At 40.6% G+C, this 25048-nt stretch overlaps 1 pseudogene; it reads left to right on the forward strand.

The window, feature by feature from the left end:
* The first annotated feature begins 14834 nt into the window (after positions 1–14834).
* On the forward strand, positions 14835–18429 carry LOC131919816 (HIG1 domain family member 1A, mitochondrial-like; annotated as a pseudogene).
* The last annotated feature ends 6619 nt before the right edge of the window (positions 18430–25048 follow it).

Raw genomic sequence — 25048 nt, forward strand, 5'->3', positions numbered from 1 at the left:
CCCAGCAACCACATGGTTGTTCCCAACCCTCTATAACTCTAGTTTCAGGGGACCTGATGTCCTCTTCTGGTCTCCAAGAGCACCAGGCACAATTATGATATATACACAAACACGCAGGCAGAACACCCAGAGCCGTAACGAAATAAGTTTTTAGAAGAAGAGCACAATTCTGGTGTAGTTCTGGAAATCACCAAAGATATTTGCTGTTTGCTACCCACTTGTTCAGAAGCCAGACTAGGTCCCAAATCTCTACCATCTATTGCATTTGCCCTCAGCCCCCACTAAGAAGAGAGGAAAAATTTGTGAGGCAGAGATTGGTAAGAAAATGACCAGTATAATGACAACAGCTTGAACAAAATCAGCAAAGAAGGAAATGTGAGAATAAATTCAGACAACATATGGACAAAGCCAAGTACATCTAAGACCTGAGAAAGGGTTTGGTCAGATCTGACCAATGCCAAGGTGATAGTGGTGTGTATCCACAAAGGAGGCAGTAGGGGAAGGTGACAGTGGTGTGTATCCACAAAGGAGGCCGTAGGGAAGGCAGAGGGACCTCTCAGTGAGAAGGACACTAGCAGTGTCTATAGTGTCGCAAAATGGAAATCAAAAGATCTGCTTCTCCCAACACTCCTTTTCCTTGAGGTTTCCGTATTTTAAAAATGTGTGGAACTTCTGCTGTGCCAAGTGCCATGCGGGGCTTTTAAAGGATCAAAACTGAATCACAACAGCCTTAGGATGAGGAAATCAGCACAGGAGACCTATTCTGAGAGTCCTAACTCTCCCAATCCACCATCAGCACTCAGCTGACTGGCTCTGCATCCCTACAGTAAATGAAGGACAGCTGGGATCTTCACAAAACATTGCACGCATTCATTGCAGATTGTTGAACTCTGATGAACTTGGTTAAGATTCACTACCACTGGCCTGGTAATCATTTTACTTTTTCCAGGTGAGTAAACAGGTGAAGAAAATGTGATAAAGAGTGATTGATTTCCTATACTGCCCAAGAAATTAATAATTGCATATGAGAGTTAAAAATATAGAAGTACAATATATAATGGTAATCAGGGGGTATATAATCTTGTCTAATTTTAATCAACCCTTGACATATATAAATAGAAATTTAACTAGTTGACTGATTAGTTCTTTTTCAGTTTGTATGTTTTCAAGTGATTTGTGATTTTTTTTTTTTAAAAAAAAAAGTCTTTCTCTCTTTCTTTTACGAATCCCTGGCAAGTTGACATACATATGGTGAACATATGGCCTGCCCCTAATTGATTTAATTCAAAGAGGACCCAGGGGAAAGCTCTGAGCACTATCTGTTTGAGAGCTTTGGGGAATGTTTATTTCAGACTGAAGGGTGAAAGTGTGATACCATCTGAGTGGTGCAACCGGAACAGGCCAGGCATTACCCACACATGGCAGGAAGCAGCGAGGGTATAAATCACTAGGGGAAGTGTGATCCAACTCTCTGAACTGGCGCAGGAGTTTAAAAAAGGATGATGCCTATTTCAGGAAAAAAAAATACATATATTTCGAACACTGAATTTCCCTCACTTGTAAAAACATCATTTTCCAGGAGGAAGCACATTACCTAACTAACCAGCACCCCTACACACACACACACACACACACACACACACACACACACACACGTGTACAGACACATTTAGAAATCAATTTGCCTACGTTTTAGAACAGTTCTGCATTTGCCTAACGAATCTTCCACCTGATGGAGATGACTGTATAGCTCAACTACTGTGGAAGAGATGACTTGATGGCTCACATTCCTTCCCACAGGCTGCTATAAACAAAGCCATGTGTATAGTGTCTGTTTGCTAAATGGCTCCTAGATGATATCAATCCAGCTGCAACTAAACCAAAACCAAATTTAGTGGACCCTCTTTATTGTCCTCCCTGGTTTGGGTGCAACAATAAAGTCAAATACCTGTCATTGGCTGACGATGAACTTACTCATCTGAAGTTTATTGGAATATTTAAGAAGGATGGCAAGAGTAAATTGTGAATACATGGCACCTGGCCAGGACCTTTTTTAGTTTTTCACTTATTTATTTATTTTGTGGGTAGAGGAAGAGAGTTGTCAGAGGACAACTTACAGGAGTGGGTTCTCTCCTGCTGTCATACGGGTTACAGGGATTGAACTCAGGTCGTTAGGCTAGGCAGTAAACGCCTTTACCCACTGAGCCATATTGCTGGTCCCTTTATTAGTGTTTTTACAACAGTAATGCCCTACATTCAAATTTATTTTGCCATGTGATGAAAATGAAGGATGTGCCAGATACATCAGTACTTCTGAGTCAGGCATAAGAAATCTATAATTGATAGAGTCGTTTATATATTAATATGCATTTGTAATATGTATTCAATATATTATATTCGTGATATAGTATATGTATGGATATATTGTTTATGTACGTGTACATGTGTTTATATATTACAAGTATATAAATATATTTTATATATTATAAATATATGATGTGTAAAGATGTGTTAGATATCATAAATTTAAATGTTTATATGTAGATGTTATAATGTATTTTATTTACAAAGATGTGCTACACATCATATATTTTAAAGGTACATAGTGTCTTAATACATAATATATATATATATATATATATATATATATATATATATATATATATTTGGTTAAATCGGCGCGCGGCAGCCATGCTGGCAGAGGAGAGTGCTGATCGGAAGAATCACAGCCATGGTTACCTTTTTAGAGCTTTTTTGGGAGAGAGGGGAGAGAGCGAGAGAGAGGGAGAGAGGGGACAGACGGAAGGAAGGAGCGGAAAGGAAAGAGAGGGACACACAGAGGGCCCACCTGCTTTTTAGGCCAGGACGCCATCGCAGGCTGATGACATAATTAAGGACCAAATCCTTACATATATATTTACACGTATATAGTTATATATGTGTGCCTTTCAGTTCTTATTTTGTTTGCCTTTATCGTAACATCTTAAAAGTTGGGTGATGGGCATAAATGTCAGGAGATGGCTCATCTCACAGTGGTGTAATAGTACTAGTGATACAGCTTCCATTTATGGGATTTACACAAACTCCAGGATATAATGCAACTATGTTGCCACCTAAGCCCTTTGTCTCGTTTAATTGTGATAATCATCCTGAGAAGGATCTTGTTATTCTCAGATCACAGATTTGGGATTTGAAGTGTGAAGAGGTTAGAGTGTTTGGGAGCCCATAGGTACTAACACAGCATCAAAATGATCTGCTGGCGGCCACTGAACCCTTCCATCTGCATTCAGAAAGCAGGCCGGCATTCGTGGAGCTGTCATCGGAAAGACTTGCCATTTGTCGTATGATTTCATTCACTCCTTTCTCATTTACCTCCTTTGTCTTCTGAGAGTTACTTCAGTCATTTTCAGTTGATCGGGTGAGTTGGTAAGGGCCCTATAGGCCTAAATAATATGGCAGAAGGGATGTGATGTGTTTCAGATTCTAGAAACTCACCAGAGTCAAGAACAGAGTCAGAAAGAACCAGAAGGCGTTTCTATGACACCTTTGTCCTTTTTTGTGTGTGCCTGGAAACTTCTCAGAAAAATTACTGTTGCTCTCAATCACCAAGTATTGGGTCATCTTCAAATCCTTTCCAATGGATTAGAGTTTCATGACTTTGACTCTGAAAAAAATTTACCTATTTTAGAAAATCATACTGAGAGGGAGCCTTAAGATCTGCTCTGAGATGTGATCCCAAGCACATGAGGCCATTCTGATGTCTTATAAAGTAGCAGTCAAGCTTGAGGTCATAGATCACACACTCCCTTCTTGAAGCTTATAATGGCCATAAAATCAAGAGAATAATAATAAAAGACCTGATAGATTTCTCTCTTGAGTATTATGACAAATCATATTTTGTTCTACTTAGTGGCACCCAAAGAGAGAGAATTAATCCAAGCATTGTTTTAGAACTAAGTGCTAGTTCATATATGTTTTACACAATGGAGGTATAAACACTTCTAACATCTTCCCAACCAGCTAGAACTTGAGCCTCCATGTAAGTTGGACACACACTGTACATTTCAGAGTTTCTGCGTGGCCGTGTCAAAATGACGTAAGTTAATAACAGAAAGGCTACAGACTCATGGAGAAGCCTCTCCTAGCTACCTAAGGTGCCATTTATTTGAGAATGAAAGCTTGATTTAAGTCCCTCACCTTTTATTCTTTTCACAGAATTCCTTCCAACCCCGTCCCCATGAACTTCTCTTTAATTTGCATGCCCAATGTAATCATCACTGCAGGGTTTTCTCCACAGCATAGTTTGCAGTATTCTTTTATCACAGGCCACGGCAGCATACTTGAGCTGCTCATGATCTGAGAATCGAAACCGGAAGCACAGAAAACATAAGTGACAACTGAGCAGCAGGTCGTTGTTATTGTCTTTGCTCTTTTTTGGGGGGCCCACCACTCAGCTCCCAAATAAATCACACATGGAGGCTTATATTTAATCATAAATGCCCAGCCTTAGCTTCTTTTGTTTCTTGCTAGCTTTCCTTAACTTAACCCATCTGTATTTTGCCACTGGGCTTTTCCTGTTCTCTTACTTCTGTAAATCTTATTCTTACTCCATGGCTCGCTGTGTAGCTGGGTGGCTAGCCCCTGGAGTCCTCCTCCTTCTCTGGCTCTTTGATTTCTCCTCCCAGATTTCTCCTTCTATATATCCTCTCTGCCTGCCATCCCTGCCTATCCTTTCTCCTGCCTTGCTATTGGCCTTTAAATCTTTATTAGACCATCAGATGTTTTAGACAGGCACAGTAACACAGCTTCACAGAGTTAAATAAATGCAACATAAACAAAAGTAACACTCTTTAAAATAATATTCTACAACAGCAGGTACTGAGCACAGTGTTATCTGTCAATCCATGGTATCTTGAAGGAAGCAGAATAGGAATGAGCAACCCAGGGAATCCACATAACAGGGGCTACTGGTCCCGATTACCATAGTCCTCCTGCTAAGGAAGGAAAATCCATGTCAATGTTTGCACCGTGGACAATTGACATTCTCCTTTTCCCATAAATTCTCTACCTGTCACTTAAACCCATATGTCACCCAGATAAATTACTTGTGTGGAAGCAAGATTTGTGACCCCAGGAACATCTTAGCCATTTCTGAATGACCTATGCATCCAACAATGTTCCCTACAGCAATGACTAGTTAAGCTTCTGGAATTTTCTGTAAGAAGCACAAAGCATATACTATAGCTGACTTATGTCACCCCAGGTGTCAGACAAGTGATGTCTGAAGTGCTCTGGTTTTCTGGTCACATGAATTGAATGGCTGGGGAAGGGGCATGGAGCTGAGATGGGAATAACCAGTTTCCAAACCTGAATTGGACTCTGTTGTGGAATATTAGCTTAAGATGTGTTACATTCATTTGTGCTGTCAAATATTTGTTGATGATGCAAAGATGTGATGCATTATTTTATGCTGCATTTGTTTAACTCTGTAGAGCTATTTTAAGTTGCCAGTCTAAAATACCTGATTGGTCTAATAAAGAGCTGAATGGCCAATAGCTAGGCAGGAGAGGGACAGACAGGGCTGCCAGGTAGAGAGAATAAATAGGAGGAGAAATCTAGGCTCACAGAAGGAGGAGTGAGAAAAGGAGAAGGAGGAGAGAATGCCAGGGGCCAGCCACACAGTCACATAGCCAGTCATGGAGCAAAAAGGAAAGAAAGATACATAGAATAAAGAAAGGTAAAAAGCTTAGAGACAAAATGTAGTTAAAGAGAAACAGGATAATTTAAATTAGAAAAGCTGGCTAGAAACAAGCCAAGCTAAGGCTGGGCATTCATAAGTAAAAATAAGTCTCTATGTATTTATTTGGGAGCTGGGTGGAGGGCCCCCAAAGAGTAAAATAAAACAACAACAACAAAAAAACAACTTCAGGACCCTAACTAGTTCCCCTGTGTACAGGTTGTTCCTGCTGCAAAAGTGAGCGTGTGCCTTTGATCACCTGTGCTTTAACGCTCTACCCTAGTTCAACACACCAGGAAGTCTGAGATCTCAATCAGGCAAGGCTGATGTAACCTACTCCAATGAAGGCTGAGAGTTTCTTTGGAATTCACTTGATATTAGATACCTTGGAGAATATTTCTTCGAAGAAAAGGATTTTTGCTATGTTTTACTTAGAAAATTTATCACATGTTCAACTCTCAAATCAACGATACTTTGTAATTTTTTTTTTTACAAATTATAAATGCTCGTCAGCCAATAGCTCAGGCTTATTACTAGATAGCTCTTATATTTTAAGTCAACCTATATTTCTATTTATGCTTTGCCACCTGGCAGTACCTTTATTTGCATGGCACGTTCATCTCCTGCTCCCTCTGCATCTGGCTGATGACTCCTCTCTCTGCTCTTCTCTTCCCATCATCCTTAGTTTGGTTGTCCTGCCTATATTTCCCACCTGGCTACTGGCCAATCAGCATTTCATTAAACCAGTTTGAGTAACAAATCTTCACAGTGTACAGGAAAATTATTCCACAGTATAATGTACAGAATGACAGAACTGGGAAGTCATCCTAGCTAACCACTGTAGCTGTGGTGTTGTCCTTTCTTAATTGTTGCTGCGTTTTGTTTAGGTTTTTTTGGTAAATATTGTAAAGGTGTATCTATGAGTAAAGTGGACAAGCTTTCCACTATACTCGGCTTTATCTTCATTTTCACAAATTTGCTCCAGTAGATCCATAGCAGTTAGCAAGAAGAGATTAGGCAGAGGGACTCATTTTATGATGACAAAGGACTAGAGAAAACACAAAAAAGATTATTTTGTCTGATTGAAGCTTTTTATCTAAGTAAATAGAATTCATTTACTTAGATAAATGAAGTGGCAAGATCTAATGTTACCCAGGGCCCTCAAAGAAAACATCCAGAAGCTTTTCAGCGCTTTATGGAGCAAAGTGATTCACCATCTCAGCCAATGGGTGACGTATCAGCATCAAGAAGACGGAGGCCTCAGAAGTAGCTTAATAAAAGTCACCACCCAACAGAAAATTGCCACTGCTTGAGGCTCTGGATACCACCGCATCCTGAAGTCTTCGTTTATTTGTTTGTTTGCCTGTTTGTTTTGTTTTTTGTTTTGTTTTTTGAGGGAGGGCACAATGATATAAGACACAGTCTTTTCTTGACAATTTACATTTAACAAAGAAAGTGGTCTTTCCTTCCTGATTCAAACTGCACCAAATACATTTCCTAAAATATTTCACACAGTGTTTCATTTTTGTTTGGCTTTATTTTTCTCATTCTCTTAGCACATGAATTATTAAAGGCACATAACGAATTGTAAAATCCAGTTTCATCCCAAAGCAGAGAGCCTGGCATGCTGGAAACTTTGAATATGTTTCCCAGTTGCCGAAATGATGAGAATCCATGCTCTAGACACCTGTAAATCCCAGGCAGAAATAGAGGCAGCCATGTTCATCTCAGCTAAAAAAAGCTGCCCTGGGACAAGGACCAGGTGAGCTCTCCAGTGAAAATTCTCTCTAGTGTGAGAAAAACGTCGGTAGCACTGTGTTGAACAAGATTGAGGGTTAATGTCTTAAAACCGATATTCTTCCGGGTAGAAGCTTTGAAATGTAGAACAGTTCTAGTGGGATCTGCCTTCATTGAAGCTGGTAGAATTTTTGTACCTGGCATGCTAGCCTTACTCAATAAACTCTGTGTGGTTACCAAGGTTACTGTAGACTGAGCTCTGTAGCCTACGCAGCCCTATCTTCGTATCTTTCCTTCTGTTCCTTCCAGATTTTCTGCCTTGTCAAAAACACTAACTCCAGAGAACCCCCACAGTGTACTTTCTCTCTCTGAGGTGTCAACTCCTCCCAGATGATGTGGGAGAATCATATATATAAAATATTATATATAAGATTATATACCTATAATCCCAAATACATTATGTAGTTACAATCATACATATGTATATCATTTATTTTTATTTCATGTTCATTGGTGTTTTGTCAGAAGTCCTGGACCTGGAGACAGGTGTGAGGGGCCATGTGGGGGCAGGGACTGAATCTTGATCCTCTGGAAGAGCAGTCCAAGCTCTTAATCACTGAGCCATCTCTCCAGCCCCTGACATGGGAGAATCTTAATGCAGCATACTGTCCTTGACACAGTTTTAGTATCAATGACTTTCATTCTCAAAACTTGCACATTTGGGAGGATAAATTACATGGTATCTTTTCTAGATCTCACCATTCTCCCTTCCTCCTTCTATAATACCTATTTTTGTATTAATAAACATTGCGTCTCTAGGCATGCACACCATTGCTCTAAGTGTTCCAGAGGCTGGAACAGGGGGACGAAGTTCAAGCTTCAGCTTGATAACAAGCCCCTATCTCAAACCAAACCAAGCCAAACAAACAAACAAACAAACAAAAAACCCAGCATGAATGTTTCCAAATTCCTACTCTATCCATGCTCTTCCTTCAAAGCACTAAACATCTCAATTCCCTTGTCTATTTGATTTGAGAGTTCTTCTAGAACCATAAACTTAAGAAGGATGACTCAAGTTACCTTCTCTTCTCACAACATCACTGTAACTCTCTCTCTCTCTCTCTCTCTCTCTCTCTCTCTCTCTCTCTCTCTCTCTGTGTGTGTGTGTGTGTGTGTGTGTGTGTGTGTGTGTGTGTGCAGGGGGTTGAGCCTGGGATCTCCTGCATGCTAGGCAAGTGCTCTACCTCCAGCTGTGTCTCCAGCCTTCACATTATAACTTCTACTAAAGATATCCCACAAAGCTCAAGATGAAGTTACATTGCCAATTATCTATTATGTCTCATTAATTCTGCTGAGTCAGGATGTTCTAAACCTACATTCTGCTTTTCCCTCCGCCAGAAGCAACTTCAGTTCCGGTCTTTCCTCAGAGACCATTTCAAAACATTTGGTCACAGCTGCTCAGAAATCAACAGTGAATCCCAAGAAATAATAAATTAACTTCAATTCCCTATCCTGGCCTTGGGGGTCTTTTATAGTGTAGGTTCAACTTAACTTATTGATCAAAAAAAAGAATAATTCTATAGATCTGCTTTTGGTTTTTGTTGTTGTCTTGTTTGGTTTTTGTTTTTTTTTTGTTGTTGTTGTTGTTTTGTTTTGTTTTGTTTTGGTCAGTACTTACCAATGTCAAGTTCTAGACTTCACTTGAACTCACTTACCTAGAAGACATCCTGTACTAATAGAAATTATTATCCTAACCTTCCTTCTTTTTCTTGAGAGATGGTTTCTGATGAGAAGGACGGACAAGCTGCGTGTAGCAGCCACTGAACAAATGGTGGCTGGCAAGAGTCCCCTCTGTCATCTGACCATTAGCTGACTCATTTTTCCACCATCTAAAACTGAAAGGAAAATTCAGGTTTTGACATTTTTCAACTTCTGGAACACTTAACAATGATTACCCATTTTTTTCTACTATATCATATTCAACACACTGTTCTTTTTAAGAAATAAAAATAAAAATAAACATTCTCCCAAAGACATGCTGCATTGTGAGAATGATCTGAATTTCTTACATTTTTGTCCTCATCTGCGCCATTTCTGCAGCCTGGAATATCATCATCCCCATCTCCATTTTTGAAATCTATCCATTCAATTGTCTATTCAAGTGTCATTTCCTTAGAAGGACTTCTCCCGGGTACCTCTGTTCCTTCGCCTCTGTCTTTACCATCATGACCATCATCCAGTACTTCTAGAACTCTCCAATGGCCTCTACCAGATCCACTTCTGGTCAAGCCCACCTTCCAAGGCACTTACCACAATGCTGCCACACTGATTTTTAATAGACCTCATCACAGCACCCCCTAGCAGAAAAGACTGTAGCAAGTCTTTCCATAGACTAACAGAAAGCATTCTCTTCCCTGTCCACCTGGATAGTTTCACCTAGATTCAGCTCTGATGACATGATACTGCTCTTACCACTCCAGAAAAAAAAACAGTTGATTACTTCCTTCTTTGAGTATACCAAATTATGCTTATGTTATTTTACTTGTTACAACACATTTACTCCTTAGCTTTCTTTTGTGGTTTCTATCAGATTATCAGTCCTCTGGGAATGGGAGATGGTGAAGTGGTCAGGGACACATATTCTGGAAACAGAATATAGGTTCAAGTCCTAATCCTGCTACTCACAGAGTGATCTTATACGTCAGTTAGCTAGTACCACAATAATTTCATACCTATCAACCACAAATTACCAAAGATAGGTATGATATGTGACAATTGACTTTTTTTTTTAAATTTTTTTTTGAGACAGGATTTCTCTGTGTTACAGTCCTAGTTGTCCTGGAACTCACTTTGTAGACCAGGCTGGCCTCGAACTTACAGAGATCTGCCTGCTTCTGCCTTCCAAGTGCTGGGATTAAAGGTGTGTGCCACTACCGCCTGGCCCAACAATTAACGTTTTTTAAAATCACAATTTGAGTGGTGTTTCTGTTGATTTTGGTCAAATTTTGGTGATTTGGGCTGAGCCTGTCCATGAAATCCTTTTGATGTGTCAGCTGGTGTAGCTGATCAGCATATGTGCACACACACACACACACACACACACACACACACACACACACACACACACATCAAGTGAAACACTATAAATATATACAATGTTTATTTATAAAGTTTCAGAAGTTTAGTCCTTTATAACTGAGTTAATGTGATTAGAAAAAAAATCAAAGTTGAGATCTTACAAGATATATTACGTTAATTTCAAAAGTCACTCAATTATTTGTTTTTATGCTTTCCCTTTACAATGTATCATTGCATCACCTTCTACTAAAACTCGCAGTCTATTTCTCCATCCTTCGAATTTCTGTTAGACTATGGCAAATATGGCACTGTTCTGGTTCCCAGTTTAGGATTAAAGAGATCATGGATAGCCCTTCACTTCTATTGAAAATCTGCTATGACCACGAAGACAAGGCCAGGAGAGTATAGTGGAGGATGGAAGAAATGTGACATCTCACTAAGGTCATCCCTGATCAGTTAGACCCAGCCAACACATCAAAAAGATGTGTGGACCAGACCAGCCTTGTGAGCCAGCACTTCAAAGCTTCCCCAGTAACAGACTAGCCCCTGTAGTACTCTAGCTGGCGTTGCAAACAGCATCTAGATTAGCATCTACACATAAGAGGTTCAGTCCCATCCCCAGAAATCTTGTTTATTTGTTTGTTTGAAGTTCTGGATATCAAACTCAAGCCCTCAAAAGAACCAGTGTTTTACCACTTTCAGATTTAAGAACCAGTTTATTATGTATAAGCCCGCCCCCACACCAAATCAGCATACCTGGCTTTGATAAAGTGGATCTGGTGGAGAGACAGTGTGATATCAGGAGGTGTGGCTTTGTTGGAGTAGGTATAGCCTTGTTGGAAGAAGTATGTCTCTGTTGGAGTGGGCTTTGAGGTCTCCTATGCTCAAGCTACGCCCAGTGACACAGTTCACTTCTTGTTGTTTGTGGGTCAAGATGTAGAACTCTCAGCTCCTTCTCTAATATCATGTCTGCCTGCATGCCACCATGTCCCACCATGATAATAATGGACTAAACTTCTGAAACTGTAAGCTACCCTAATTAGATGTTTTCCTTTATAAGAGTTGTCATGGTCATGGTGTCTCTACACAGCAATAGAAACCCTAACTAAGACAGAAGGAACCAGAGCTCAAGGAGACTGGAATGGATCTGGTCACGGCCTGGGAATCTAGTCTGCAAGGCCTAGCTCAGAGATTGGGTTTGGGGTTCTGGAGATCTGCTTAGTACTTTTCACTTTTTCTTCCCTTCCCTCCTCTCTCTTCTTTCTTCCTTTTTCTTATGGTCACGATGGTAGGCCTGCCCAGACCCAGACCAGGCCATGGTCTATGCTCACCCAGGGTCTAGGTTCATCCCCGTATATCACAAACTCTCCTCTAGACTCAAGCTTCAGGCAAGGACTTGATCCAGAATCCACACCAGACTTCATGAACTTAGTTAGCTTCGAGGCCAGCTCTGATAGGTAGTCTGCCCCAATACCTGACCGGTATTCGTACACTTAGCCCATCTGAGCCCCATGTAAGTCCTGAGAAATCACTGTCAGAAAGTTTCCTCAGATACTGTCTTTAGGCTTACTGTTACAGATCTAATGAATGGGTCAGTCAGTCCTGGTAGATCCAGACTCAGTGCCCAAGCCACTAGTACCACAGACAAGGCCTCTAACTTGCTAACCAGCTGTCATGCAAGTTTGTCTGAGGACTCCATCAGTCATTTCACTTCAGATCGGGCCAGATGGCCTGCCCATAAAGTCCGAATGGACAGACTGGCAAAGGATCTGCCTGAGAAATAATTCTATAAAGACTAGGACAAGTCTTGCTTCTTCAAATGTGCAGGCATCCACTTCATACAGTAAGAAATGTGAAAAACCAAGGAGATACAACAGAATAATCTCCTAGTAGGTGACCCCAAAGAAATATAGTAATATGGATTTCTAAAATAATTCAAAATAATTTCTCTTGGAAGGTCAACAACTTTGAGAAAGTATGGAGAAACAATTTAATGAAATCAGAGAAACAATAAGTCACACACACACACACACACACACACACATACACACACGCACACCACAAATAGAAAATTTCAAGCTGAAATGAATGAAAGGAAAAATTCTAACAGAAAATGACACCAGGATTCATCAAGCATATATTAGTTACTTCTCTGTTGCTGTGATACCATGAACAAAAGCAACTTATAGCAGGAAGAAGTTTATTTGCTTGTGGTTCTAGAGGGATAATTCATAACAGCAGGGTAGACATGGTAACAGATGGCCAGAGCAGGAAGCTGGCTGATCACATCTCAACTGCACACATGAAGAAGAAAAAGTGAGTAGGAAGCAGGGCAAGGCTAAAAACCCTCAAAGCCCGCCTCAGTGACATACTTCCTCCAGCAAGATTCTACCACCTAAAGGTTCCATAATAGCCACAAACAATGTATACGCATATGCATGTCCTTCTAAGCTTCCCAACACTGAGCATTAGCACTACTGACCTTGTCCCTGTTTAACAGATAAGGATCAGAGGTGCAGGAAATGGTCGCTTGCTCTAGCTGTGTCTTGCCCAGGATGTGGTAGATCTGGAATTAGCTCCTCCCATCATCTGCTTCCAGAGTCTGGTTATCTTTCTGCCTATTGAACATGAATTTGACCCAGTTCCACTATGATGGGAAGTCAAGTGGAAATGGCTGAATGGCCCTCAGGACCACGTTTCTACCGTTGCCATGTTGACAGGCACATCCACTTCCAGGGCCAACTGGTGCGATCTTCTCTTCCCCTGGAGCATGTACAGGGAAGGCAGGGGAGGGGATGAAAGCAGAGCAGGAAAAGTCACTGCACTCTACAACACTTTCCTGACCCTCCCCAGTAAGTGAAGACAGAAGAATGTTAAACATAGTAAATGCTTTCTAACTAATTAACCATTTTAGACAGAACCATAGACAATGTAGCAACGTGAATAATTTAGGAGAGTTTTTTTTTTTATGACTGAGAAGCAAATGCTCTAAATTATTGAAAAGAATTAAGGTAATGACATACTACAATGTAATAATCACCAATTGTCTATTGTACTGATGGTGACAGGAAAATAATTCACCACCCTGCACACAGTCACCTCATGTCACTTGGAACTCACTGAATTTGTGTCTTTTTTTTTTTTAATTAGTATTCATTCTTTCCCTATTGGGGTGTTACTTCTTTTTGTCTTGGCTTTTAAAGGGGTCATTTTTTTGTCTTAAGGATGAAAAGCTACATTTTTGAACATGAGTATGACACAGTATTTTTGGAATAGGAACTGGCCCCTGGGGTTGCCTGGCTACTAGAACACTTGGAAAATGGACACATAAGATTTGAAAAATTCATGCCCCAAGTATTACATGAGACAGTCTGTAATCTGAGATCCTCTGATGAGTACACAAACACAGTTAGAAGTAGATTCAGAAATATAGTACTGGAAAGCCCACAACTCAGTAAGAAATAAATGTTATAAATAACATTTATATTTATATATATTTATATAAATAATCTGTATTTAAAAATCACTATAACCAATGGTAATGTACACAGATTCTCATGCTGAACTGTTCAAGCTATGTTTATATGTCTGGAACAATACTTCTACTCTTACACATTCTACTTAAACCATAGCAGCTTGATGCCTAAACCAAAAGCTATTAATCTCATGTATTTATAAGATAATTTCATGGGTAGCCTTGTTTTTGAAAAATAATGTGGTAGCATGAAAAATGTATAAGGATCCAGGCATATAGGTTTTTCCTTGTACACATGAAGTCCATGACAGTGGATGTGTGTGTGCATCAAGCCTGCAGCCTCTAGTGGGCATTCTTCTTTGCATAAACAAGAGTTTACATTGTTTGGAGAACAGGAAGATTTTTGAAACATGGGGCTATACATAAGAACATTGTAAATCAAAATAAGGATTCATCCTGAGTTGTCAAATAGCCCAGAGAGTCTGGTACACGCCGATGGCAACACTAACAGCCCATGCTTGAGTAAATAGACTTGTAGATTGAGATCCACAGGCACGCACGCACGCACGGATACCCCAGACCAACGTGGGCACAGGCGGCTCTTTATGTCTCCCCGGACTTGGCTTTGCAGCTGCTGTTTTCTCAGTGTTGTCTCCGGGGCAGTTTCCTGTTGCCATAGCTGATGGCCTGCCCACGCCTGCCTGGGCCTTTCAAGTGTCAACACTCCCAGGCCGGCTGCAGTGGTCAAATGCTTGTTAATGAGATATAGCAGCTGGGTAGGGGTGAACCACTGAGACGGATAAAGGAATGCCGCTGGTGCAGGAAGCGATGCCTTTTGAATCTTTTCAGCAGGGTGAAAGCTTTCAAATCAAAGAGGGTATGTTGTATTCATTAATAAACCCGAGTTCCCATGCAGTCACATTAAAGCCAGCAGTTTAACTTTGCATCAGACAGGTGAATTTCCCCCAGATTTTACCCTGAAAGACAATGAACGAGAAAACAAGGCTTTAGCTTGGGACAAAGCAGCACTTCCTCATCTGTGGGGCTGACCAGGCTGCTGAACCAAGCAAGAGGCTACTGCTTTCTTTTTCAATTTATCCCTTTGTCTGTGTATTTGTGTGTATGTGTGCACGCTCGTGTGCATGTTGCAAAGCTCATAGCAACCACTCCTGCCCTCTCCTCTCTTCAGGCTCTCAGTCCAAGCACCCTGCCCCCCTTTTAAAACCTGACTATCAAAAACAGAATTAACAACCTAACAACTACTTGTGAAGAAAAAGACACATAGGCATGGATACAGGGCCATATGGCCACTGGCTCAGATGAAGCGAAGCTGTGCGCCCCCAACCATCTACCCCCATCCCAACCTGTTACTGGGACAATTTCTCCAGGAAGCTGTGGGAGTTGACAGCATCATGAGACAATGCTAACAGGCGGGAGAAGCCAGAAGAAGAAGAAGAAAGAAAAGGCATCTACAGCATCTAACAGACAAGGAATCCTGAAATGACTATTCAAGGAAGTGTCATTACCTTTGAATTCATTTGCTAGAAAATTGGGCCCAGAGGGAATCTTCCTAGGTCAATAAATAGTATCAGAGATAAATTATCTGTTTTGGGGTTGTTTGAGGAAGTCCAGTAAGAATGACATGATTCTAGAACCAAGGATATATAGTTTAGACCAACTGCATACAGATATACTTATGTTTCACTGTTTCCATTTTTTCTTAACAATCTTATTAATGAACTAATAATTGATCAGGCTTATCCAATCATTGTAAATCAAGGACAATTCCTATATATTATCCTAATGACATTTGCAACTGCAAGCAATTAAGAAATTAAGAGGAAAGGCATTTTTTTCAAAGCTCTTCAGTTTTCAAAATATTCATAAGCTATTTTAAACATCAGTTCTTGTGAGGTCTTGCCAATCCAGTACAGGAAGATGAATGGAAATGCCATTTATTGGGTGCTATAACGTGACAGACATCAAACTAGACGCTTTAAAATGAATATATACAAAACAGGCTCCTAGGGAAGGGGAGCTGGCTCCGTGGGTAATGTGCTTGCCTCTCAAATGAGAACCCGAGTTGGAGCCTTAGAGTTCACGTAAAAAAGCTGGGGGTAGTGACACATATCTGTAATCCCAGCTCTGGGAAGGCAGAGGTGAGCTCATCCCTGGAGCTCACTGGTCAGGTAGTTTAGCCTAGCTGTGAAGTTACAGGTCACTTGAGACCTTGTCTCAGGCAGAAAAATGGAAGGTGCTTAGGGAATGACGCCCATGGCTGTCTACTGATCTCTGCAGATGAAAGCAGGCACACATGTACCATCAAACATACCTGCACGCCTCCACACACAAGCACATAAACATGAACACATGTGTATGAAAACCATCCATTGCTGTACCAACACTCATAATGCTGTGAAGCCTTCTTTAGTGAGCAAGACCCCTCAGCAGGGCCGTGGTGGTGCACGCCTTTAATCCTAGCGCTTGGGAGGCAGAGACAGGTGAATCTCTGTGAGGTCAAGGTTAGCTTGGTCTACAGAGTGAGTTCCAGGACAACCTGGGCTACACAGCGAAACCCTGTCTCAAAAAAAAAAACAGGGGGAAGAGAGCCCCTCAGTTGTGGAGTATTTGTATCAACTCTCCAAGGCTTCAGATTTCACAAGAGGAGGCACATCTTCCGTCCGTTCTGTTTTACCATGTTGACACTCAAGCTGGCTGACTCTGTCCTTATCACCAGGACCTACTGGTAAAGCCTGACAAAGAAGGGGTGCCCTGTAATTTTTGGGTTCAGTGCTGTGTATAAGTGTATGTGTGCGTGTATATTGAGGGAGGGGTGCACGATTAATAAATAATCAGAAAATTCTAAAGATGAAAAGAGCGGGTAGGCTTCCATGAAGCCTTCATTTCTTTTAAATTTAACAAAGATGTCTCTGTGAGGTATGTTATGTTTACATTCCAGAACTTAAGCAGTTCCCCGGGGTTAAGTATCCTTAAAGCTCCCAAGGATGGGATTAGAACACGAAATCAGAAGCAAAAGAGTCTAGTCTGGAAAAGTCCTTGATTAGGATCTACAGTGTCTCCCCTGTCCTCTCTCCAGACCCACCCTTTCTTCTCCGTCGTGTCTGTCTTGATAAAGTCCAGCCAAACACTCTCACATGGGTCTGGACCAGCACCACTACCTCCTGCTCAGGGTGGTTCTGCTGCCTTGGAATTCACTGGAGCTGAGTAGTTCCCCAGAAAAGCAAACCCCCAAGCATGCACAGCCATCAAAGTTTCTGTGTAAAACAAAACAGAACCCTTGCTCCCCAGAGTGCACGTGCACTTAATGCAAGCTTGGCATTTGGGAGGCATCTGCGTTTTCTTCTTCCCTTTCTGCCTCCCTCACACTGCCTCCTCTTTACGCCATATTTTCTCATTTCTTGGATTTTTTTTTCCTTAAAAAAATATTTCAAGTGACAAGTAAGTAGCCCCTTCTCAAATAAAACCTGCAATAACATGCCTGGATTACATTAAAGAATGCTGGAGGGGATCCCAAAAACCAGTGTTTGAACAGTCAACCTGACAGCAAGATAGGACCCCATTGAAAGAGCTCCTGTTACCTAACTCCCTCAAGCTAATCAGTGTAATCCGCATGACAATACGTTGTCAGACTCCAGGAACCTGCAGCCACCCCAGCAGCAGGGGGTGACCAGAGAGAGCCACTGGAGTGTTCAACCCTTTGCCCGCAGCCCTCGACAAGAGATGCCCTGGCCTCTGGCTCTGCTTTCAAACCGTGTGGACCAGGAGGTCTCACAGAATGAGCTATCTCAGAGTTAGTAGAGCAAGTAAGTAAGCTGAATGAGGAGACAAAACCAGAGCAAAACCACAGAAAGAGATCGATAGTCTGTCCAGAGCCCAGGGAAGACAGCCGCAGCAAGAGGACACCGGATGGATGGAGACAGAGATGGGAGACGTCTGAACCAGCCTCAACAAGATGAAAATGTTTCCAAAGGAGCTCTTGGACTAGGCTAGTTCTCCCCAACAGTGCGAAGGAGAATGGAGGAAGAGTGGAGGAATTATTGAAATCTATTTAAAGGGAGAAGCCGGCTGGACTGTGAGGGACACCATGTCTCTGAAGATTCTTCAAGCAATCAGTGTCCACCCACAGAGATCTTGATCTTTCTTCATAGGATGAAGAGCAGGAATCTAAATTCATTTGAAAAGCTAAGACACCACCATTTGTCCCTATTGAAACAGCAGGTTCTGTGGCAATTGTTACATACAGGTTATATAAATTGAAGAGCAAAGGAAATATGAAAATGTCCACTAACCTGATCCACATGCATGTGTTAGCCCAGGCTTTGTCTCAGTGGCCATGACCCTCACTATGGGCTATTCCATGTGGGCAAAACCTAAACCTTAGAGGAGCTGCTCTCTCAGTCTTGTTGAAAGTAATTGCTTCAATTTGATATTTCCCATGAAATTGTATCTTAATGTCAAAAATCAATAACACAAATAGGTTTAGACAATTAGGAAAAATTCCTTAAAGAGAAAGTGAACTTTTCTGTGGCTACTTAGCCCATTTCTGAGCATTTACCTGAAGGCTCTTTATGGTATGCAGCTACAAGAAGAGGCTCTCAAACACATAGATCTGTTACCCCCTCCCCAACGGAGACTTCAAGAGTAGGTAGCATAGTACCTGTCTCAATACCAACTATGGCCTTGTCAAGTCTTTGTTCAACACAGATCTCTCAGTGTCTGTGACTGACATTTCTCTGAAACAACATGCTTGCTGTTGGATTCTTGTTTAAAACGGTTTAACCGAAAAGAAAGGTGTGTAAAATTCCTTTCAGATAACAGAGCCTAAGAAAATGGGGCTGATGTAGAAAACCACTGTTGTTTGTATTTGTAGCTTGCAAAATATGTCTCAGGAAAAAAAAGGGGGGGCATTAAAGGCACAGAGAAGGTGAGAAAAATTTAGAATGTGGAGATCTGTTCTTCTGGCTTCTGTATAACGTGGGGTGAGTTTTCCTGGATTGGACAGCCACGTGGAAAATGATATCTAATGGCTTGACTAGCAAGAAGGTCCTGTTGACTATCAGTAAAGGCTATGGTTAGATAACTATTTCTTATCTCTTGTTCAAAGCTCTACATCAAAGGACTATTATCGGCTGCTCAAGTGGACAGCAAAGCTTTGCAATGCCTTAGAGTACTCCAGTGTGAGCAAAACCTGAGAGCTTCCTTTCTTAGGGTAAAGATAGATTTGTTGAACACTGCAGAGAAAATGGTGCCATTCTGGTCTCAGTACTGATGAGTGAATAGGAGCAGAGGAAGTCTTTAGGAAATAATGGAATGCAATGAGAAATCAGAGTAACAGTATGCTTGTAAGAGTCTGAATTCTAGACTGGAAATAATAGAAAATTTTAAACAGCAGAATCATTATATCTAGTAGTTTTCTTATGTTCCAGTAGTTTTCTTAATGATTCATTTGTTCAGCAGGTATTTGTTGAGCAGTTGTTTTGCACCAAACTCCATTAATGTGCTAGCAAAACCCCAAAGAATAAATCAGGTGGGAATTCTTCCCTCGTGGAGATGGTATCACCCTAGAGATTATGACCTTGATGTGCAATTAATACAACCATGCTGGAACCATAAATGTTGGTCTTAGTCGATTCTGGCCATTCTTTCTAATGACATACATTTAAAATGTTAAGCTAAAACCTTAGAGTTGGGGCAGTGGAGATACCCAGTGGGCAAAGGCTTTGCTTTACAAGCATGGGAACCTGAGCAGAACCCTATAACCCACTAAGGTCAAGCCTAGTATATGTCTGTAATTTCAGTATGGGGTGGAGAGGAGCAGAAACAGGTGGATGTCAGGGACTTAGTGTCCAGCCAGTCTATGGTCTATTGGAAGTAGTGAGCTTCAGATTCAGCGAGAGACCCTGTCTCAAAACATAACATGGAGGGCTAGAAAGAAGGATTTCCAAAATATATACCCAGTCTTCAGATGTTAATGCATCAGCAGGCACACCTGTATACACACACACACACACACACACACACACACACACACACACACACCACTCCAAACCTTGCAGTTAATCTGACTGATGGAGAAAAGAGACCCTTTATTTAAAGTATACTATTATTGTTAACTGTACCTTCAGTGATGGTGAGTGTGAACATACTTGCAGACATGTGTGAGTGTGTGTGCATTAATGTTTGGATAAAGAAAGGAGGCCTTTGTCAATGTGTAATTCCAAAAACATCACAGAGAAGGAATTGATCTGGGGAGAAAGCACTGATCTTAAAAGCATTCAATATTTTCACCTCCAAAACAACAGGGTTGATGGAGGGGAGAAAATTTAGTTTCTAGCTTGCTGAGGATGTTTTCCTCAGGGCTAAGTGATTGCAGGTTACCCAATAAGAGAGAAGACCATTGAGAATATGTACTCCCTGCAAACAGGTCCAAGGATCTGAAAAGATGGTCTGGTTCCCAGGAGGGGAGGAATCTGGAATTGAGCTGTTTATTAAGCAGTAATTCTAGTAAATATCTTTTTGGTGCATAGAGGAAAGATAAATATTACCTAACAATAATAAATTTAAATTTACAAAGTACAATGACAGTCTTCTTTAAAAAATCTATAAGCTGTGACTTGTGACACTTTATATAAACTTTGAAGCAATAATAAAACAATCATTGGGGGGAAATCCTTATCTTTAGAGATAAGGATTAAAAGATTAAATGCGACCTACTGTATTTTCAAGTGCAAGGACAACAAGGAAGTTCTCTGTAGAAAGTGTCCATCTGTTTGAAGCTCTTTCTTTCATTTCTTCAGCTCTCCTGGGCGCTTCACTCAGCGTTATCTACGCTCGGTGACACATCTGTTTTCCAATACCCTTTCTTGAGGTGCTCAGTAATTTTCACCCAGTAGCACAGACTGACTATAGCTGAGTTGATTGTATAAAATATCTGCTTACGTGGGTCACTATCTATGGGACTGCTCTGTGTTCTCTTCCTTCCAAGATAAAGCACTTAACAAAGAAATCAAACTAAGGAAACACAAATTAATAATTGTTTAGGAGTACATTAACCCTCTGATTTTAATCTTAGACAAATCCCAGTACAAATGATGCTCAGTTGTTCACATTCAATTTCCACCTTAGCCTTATTTCAAAATAAAATTTATGAGCTATTGCTAAGTTTATAACCTAAAATGCCAATGCTTTACTTAAAATAAATTCTACCAGATATCTGTAATATAGGTATATTTATTCCTATTTATTAGCTGTTACTTTAAGATTTTAAAAAATTATGTGTGTGTGTTTGTGTATGTGTCTGTGTGTCTGTATGTGCTATATGCACATGAGTGTAGTGCCCATGGAGGCCAGAAGAGGGTGTCTGATACTCTGGAGTTGGAGTTGGAACTACAGGCATATGTAAGCTGCCGGACTTGAGTGCTGGAGACTGAACTCTGGTCCTCTGGTAGAACAACACACATTCTTAACCACTGGGCCATCTCTCCATTCCCTGGAAGCAGCTGCTCTGACTCAGTTGATCTTGCTCTTGACACACACTGAAACTTTGGTCACAAAATTGATGCTGTTCTATTTTCTTTTGCAAATGGATTAATCTACTTCCTTACGTAATAGAAATAATCTAACTAAATAATGCATACAAAAATCATTTTATTAAAATTGCTTAATTTATTTTATTTTTATTTAAATTATTAAATTCAAACAATTAGGTCTATGCTGAATGTTCAATGATCTATATTTGAAGGAGCAAGGTTTTATTCTGTGTGGTGTTTTAGGTCTTCTGGATAAAGAAGCATCATTTAAAGCTGTCTTCAGAATGAGGAAACACAAAGGCTGAGTCTAACTGGCTGAAATGTAACTAATACAATTCACTATATCCCAGTGGATTGAGCTACAAAAATGTAAACCCTGAAGATGACTGATGTGATTAGATTAATCATACCAAAGTATAGTTTATCAATTATCTATAGACAGATAGCTAAAGTCTATATTGTCAAAGCTTGTGGTGGTATTGTGTTTCCCAAAATATTGTGCATCCTAATAAACTTATCTGGGGTCAGAGAACAGAACAACCACTAGATACAGAGGCTAGAAAATGGTGGCACTCACGCCTTTAATCCTAGCATTCCAGAGGCAGAAATCCGTCTGGATCTCTGTGAGTTCAAGGACACACTGGAAATAGCCAGGCATGGTGACTCATGCCTTTAATCCCAGGGAGGGATGGCAGAAAGCAGAAAGGTATATAAGGCATGAAGACCAGAAACTAGAAGCTTTTAGCCTGGTTAAGCTTTCAGGCTTTGAGCAGCACAGTTCAGCTGAGATTCATTCTGGATGAGGACTCAGAAGCTTCCAGTCTGAGGAAACAGGATCAGCTGAGGAACTGGCAAGGTGAGGTGGCTGTGGCTTGTTCTGCTTCTCTGATCTTCCAGCATTCACCCCAATACCTGGCCTCAGGTTTGATTTTATTAATAAGTACCTTTAAGATTCATGCTACAGAAGCTCCTCCAGAACCTAACAGACACATGGAAACATTATTGAATACAAATGTTCCTCACCCTGAAAACCAGATAAACAAATTCTATAACCACAAAAAAACAAAATGAAACAAAACAAAAGTTGACAAAATGACCCAAACTATAACAGGATTTTCCTGATAAATTCCCCTGAAATCATCTGCTGCCTTATGCATGTTAGCATTTTTGCAAGTTTTTTGACTTTCATCAACTCCCCTGTGCTAAGCATTCAATAAATGCTGTATGAATACAAAAAAAAAAAAAACCCCAGCATTTATTGAATGTTTGGCACAGAGGAGTTGATGGCCATACTGTCGGTTTTGTAGGCTCAAAATCTTTTATACACAATGATGGAATGGAAAAGAAAGCCAATCTGACCACACTAGTCACTGAAGACAGCCCCAAACATCATCACAGAACAAACTTCTAGGGACAGACGATCAAGCCCCTGTGTCATGTCTAATCTCTCTAATGTAGACTAGGGTGTATGCACCATTCGCAAGTCACAGCTTAAAGCTGGCCTTTCACTTTCTTACCTAGAGAAAATTTCATTTTTAAATATCCAAGAATATTTAAACTATTCAAAGTATTTCAAGAAAGCTTCTGGTACATGTCACCCTGGCTCAACAGCTAACAGTTGCTGCCACCTATTGGCCCAAACTCAAGAGGAAAGGCTAGGACTGGAACACCCTTGGGAGGCAGTGCCACAAAGATTTTTCTAATTTAAAAAAGAAAAAAAAGAAAATGTGACTGCTCACCATAGATGCTTGATGTGACTTCCTGGGGGCGGAGGAAGAATTTGAAACGACAAATAACATTGGTTTCATCAATGATAGTCTTTTTAATCCACCCCATTGTGGAAGAAACTTGAAAGCAGCAGCCTTTCTGCTCACAAAGTAAGCAAGTAGAAGGCAGGAACCCAGTTGGCCACATCTTCGGCCACATGTAATTGCGATTGCCCTGGCTTTGCATGTGTCTTAATGTCTTCGGATAGTCTCTCTCTCCTGGATATTTCATTATCCCCACTCCTGGTTTAAATGAGCTAAGAAGAAGAGGATGAGGAAGAAGAGGATGAAGAAGAAGATAATGGTGATGATGATGATGATGACTGAAGAGACTCTTAAGTTAGATCTTACCCTCAAGGCTTTATCTGTAATATGAAGGGAAGTAGCAATGACTGTCTCCAAATGTCATTCTAAAGATTATATGTATGTTTGTGTGTGTGTGCGTGTGTATATATATATATATATATATATATATAAAATATATAAATATATTTCAGTACCTAGCATATAGTTGGCTATAACAAGTTTAGCCCTCATATATTCACTAATTTTATAATATTTTGCAAGTCTTTAAAATTAGACTTTTGTGTATTTATTTATAAAGTGAATAGCTGAGACTAAATAATTTCTAGATCCCTCCCACACTAAATGCTTCTGTATATGGTGCATGTATTTTCTATCTGTCCTACACAGAGCATTGGCAGTTCCATGTTTTGGCCACTATCATGCTAGATAGATGGTAGTTAAGAAGCAATTCCCTGTGCCATGCATTCTCTCTGCATGTCAGAACAGTTGGAGCTAACAAGAGAAAGTCAGCATGGCTCATGACCTTCCCATTCCTAAAACACAACTCTTTCCCTTCTTAGGTATTGATGTATGTCCCCATCACCACCTGAGTTCATATGAGGTCCTGATCCACAGTATCTCAGAATGTAACTGCATTTAGAAGTGAGTCTTTTAAAGAGATGAATCACTAAAACTGAGACTGTTACCATGAACCTTCATCACACACAACACACACAGTGATTTTGCTGCAGTAGATTCTAATTTAATCAATCTGGTGTTCTTATAGAAAGAGAAAATGTGGACACTCAGAATCAGACACAGAGAAAACAAACAAACAAGCAAGTAAACATAAAAAAACAACAACAACAACAAAAAAAGAAAGACAGAGAGAAGAAAGAAGGAAGAAAGAAAGGAAGGAAGGAGGAAGGGAGGGAGGGAGAAAGGGAGGGAGGGAGGGAGGGAGAGAGGGAAGGAAGAAAGGAAGGAAGGAAGGAAGGAAGGAAGGAAGGAAGGAAGGAAGGAAGGAAGGAAGGAAGGAAGGGTGAGAGAAAGACAGACAAAACTAATGTGCATGGACAGTCGTAGGAGACAGGCCCCAATGTGCAGTCCTGCTGACATCTTAACTGTGGACTTTCGCCTCCAGAACTGTCAAAGGTAGGTTTCTCCAAGTGAAACCTCTAGTCTGTGTCATTTTGTTCCTGAAGTCCTAGCAAACTGAAGGAAACAACTCAAAGAGCTTAAACAGGTTCTCATGTCCTCAGATGGCTTCTATTAAAATTGCATACTTACAGTCATAAGGAAGGCACAAGTTCACGAGATCCATTCTATAGCATATGGTTAATAATAATCATTGTATTTCTGGAAATGAGAAGAGGGGTTGTTAGGTGCTCTCACCCCCAAAACCATTACTGTGTCTGTT

This window comes from Peromyscus eremicus, chromosome 9 (assembly GCF_949786415.1).
Source record: "Peromyscus eremicus chromosome 9, PerEre_H2_v1, whole genome shotgun sequence".
Classification (NCBI taxonomy): domain Eukaryota; kingdom Metazoa; phylum Chordata; class Mammalia; order Rodentia; family Cricetidae; genus Peromyscus; species Peromyscus eremicus.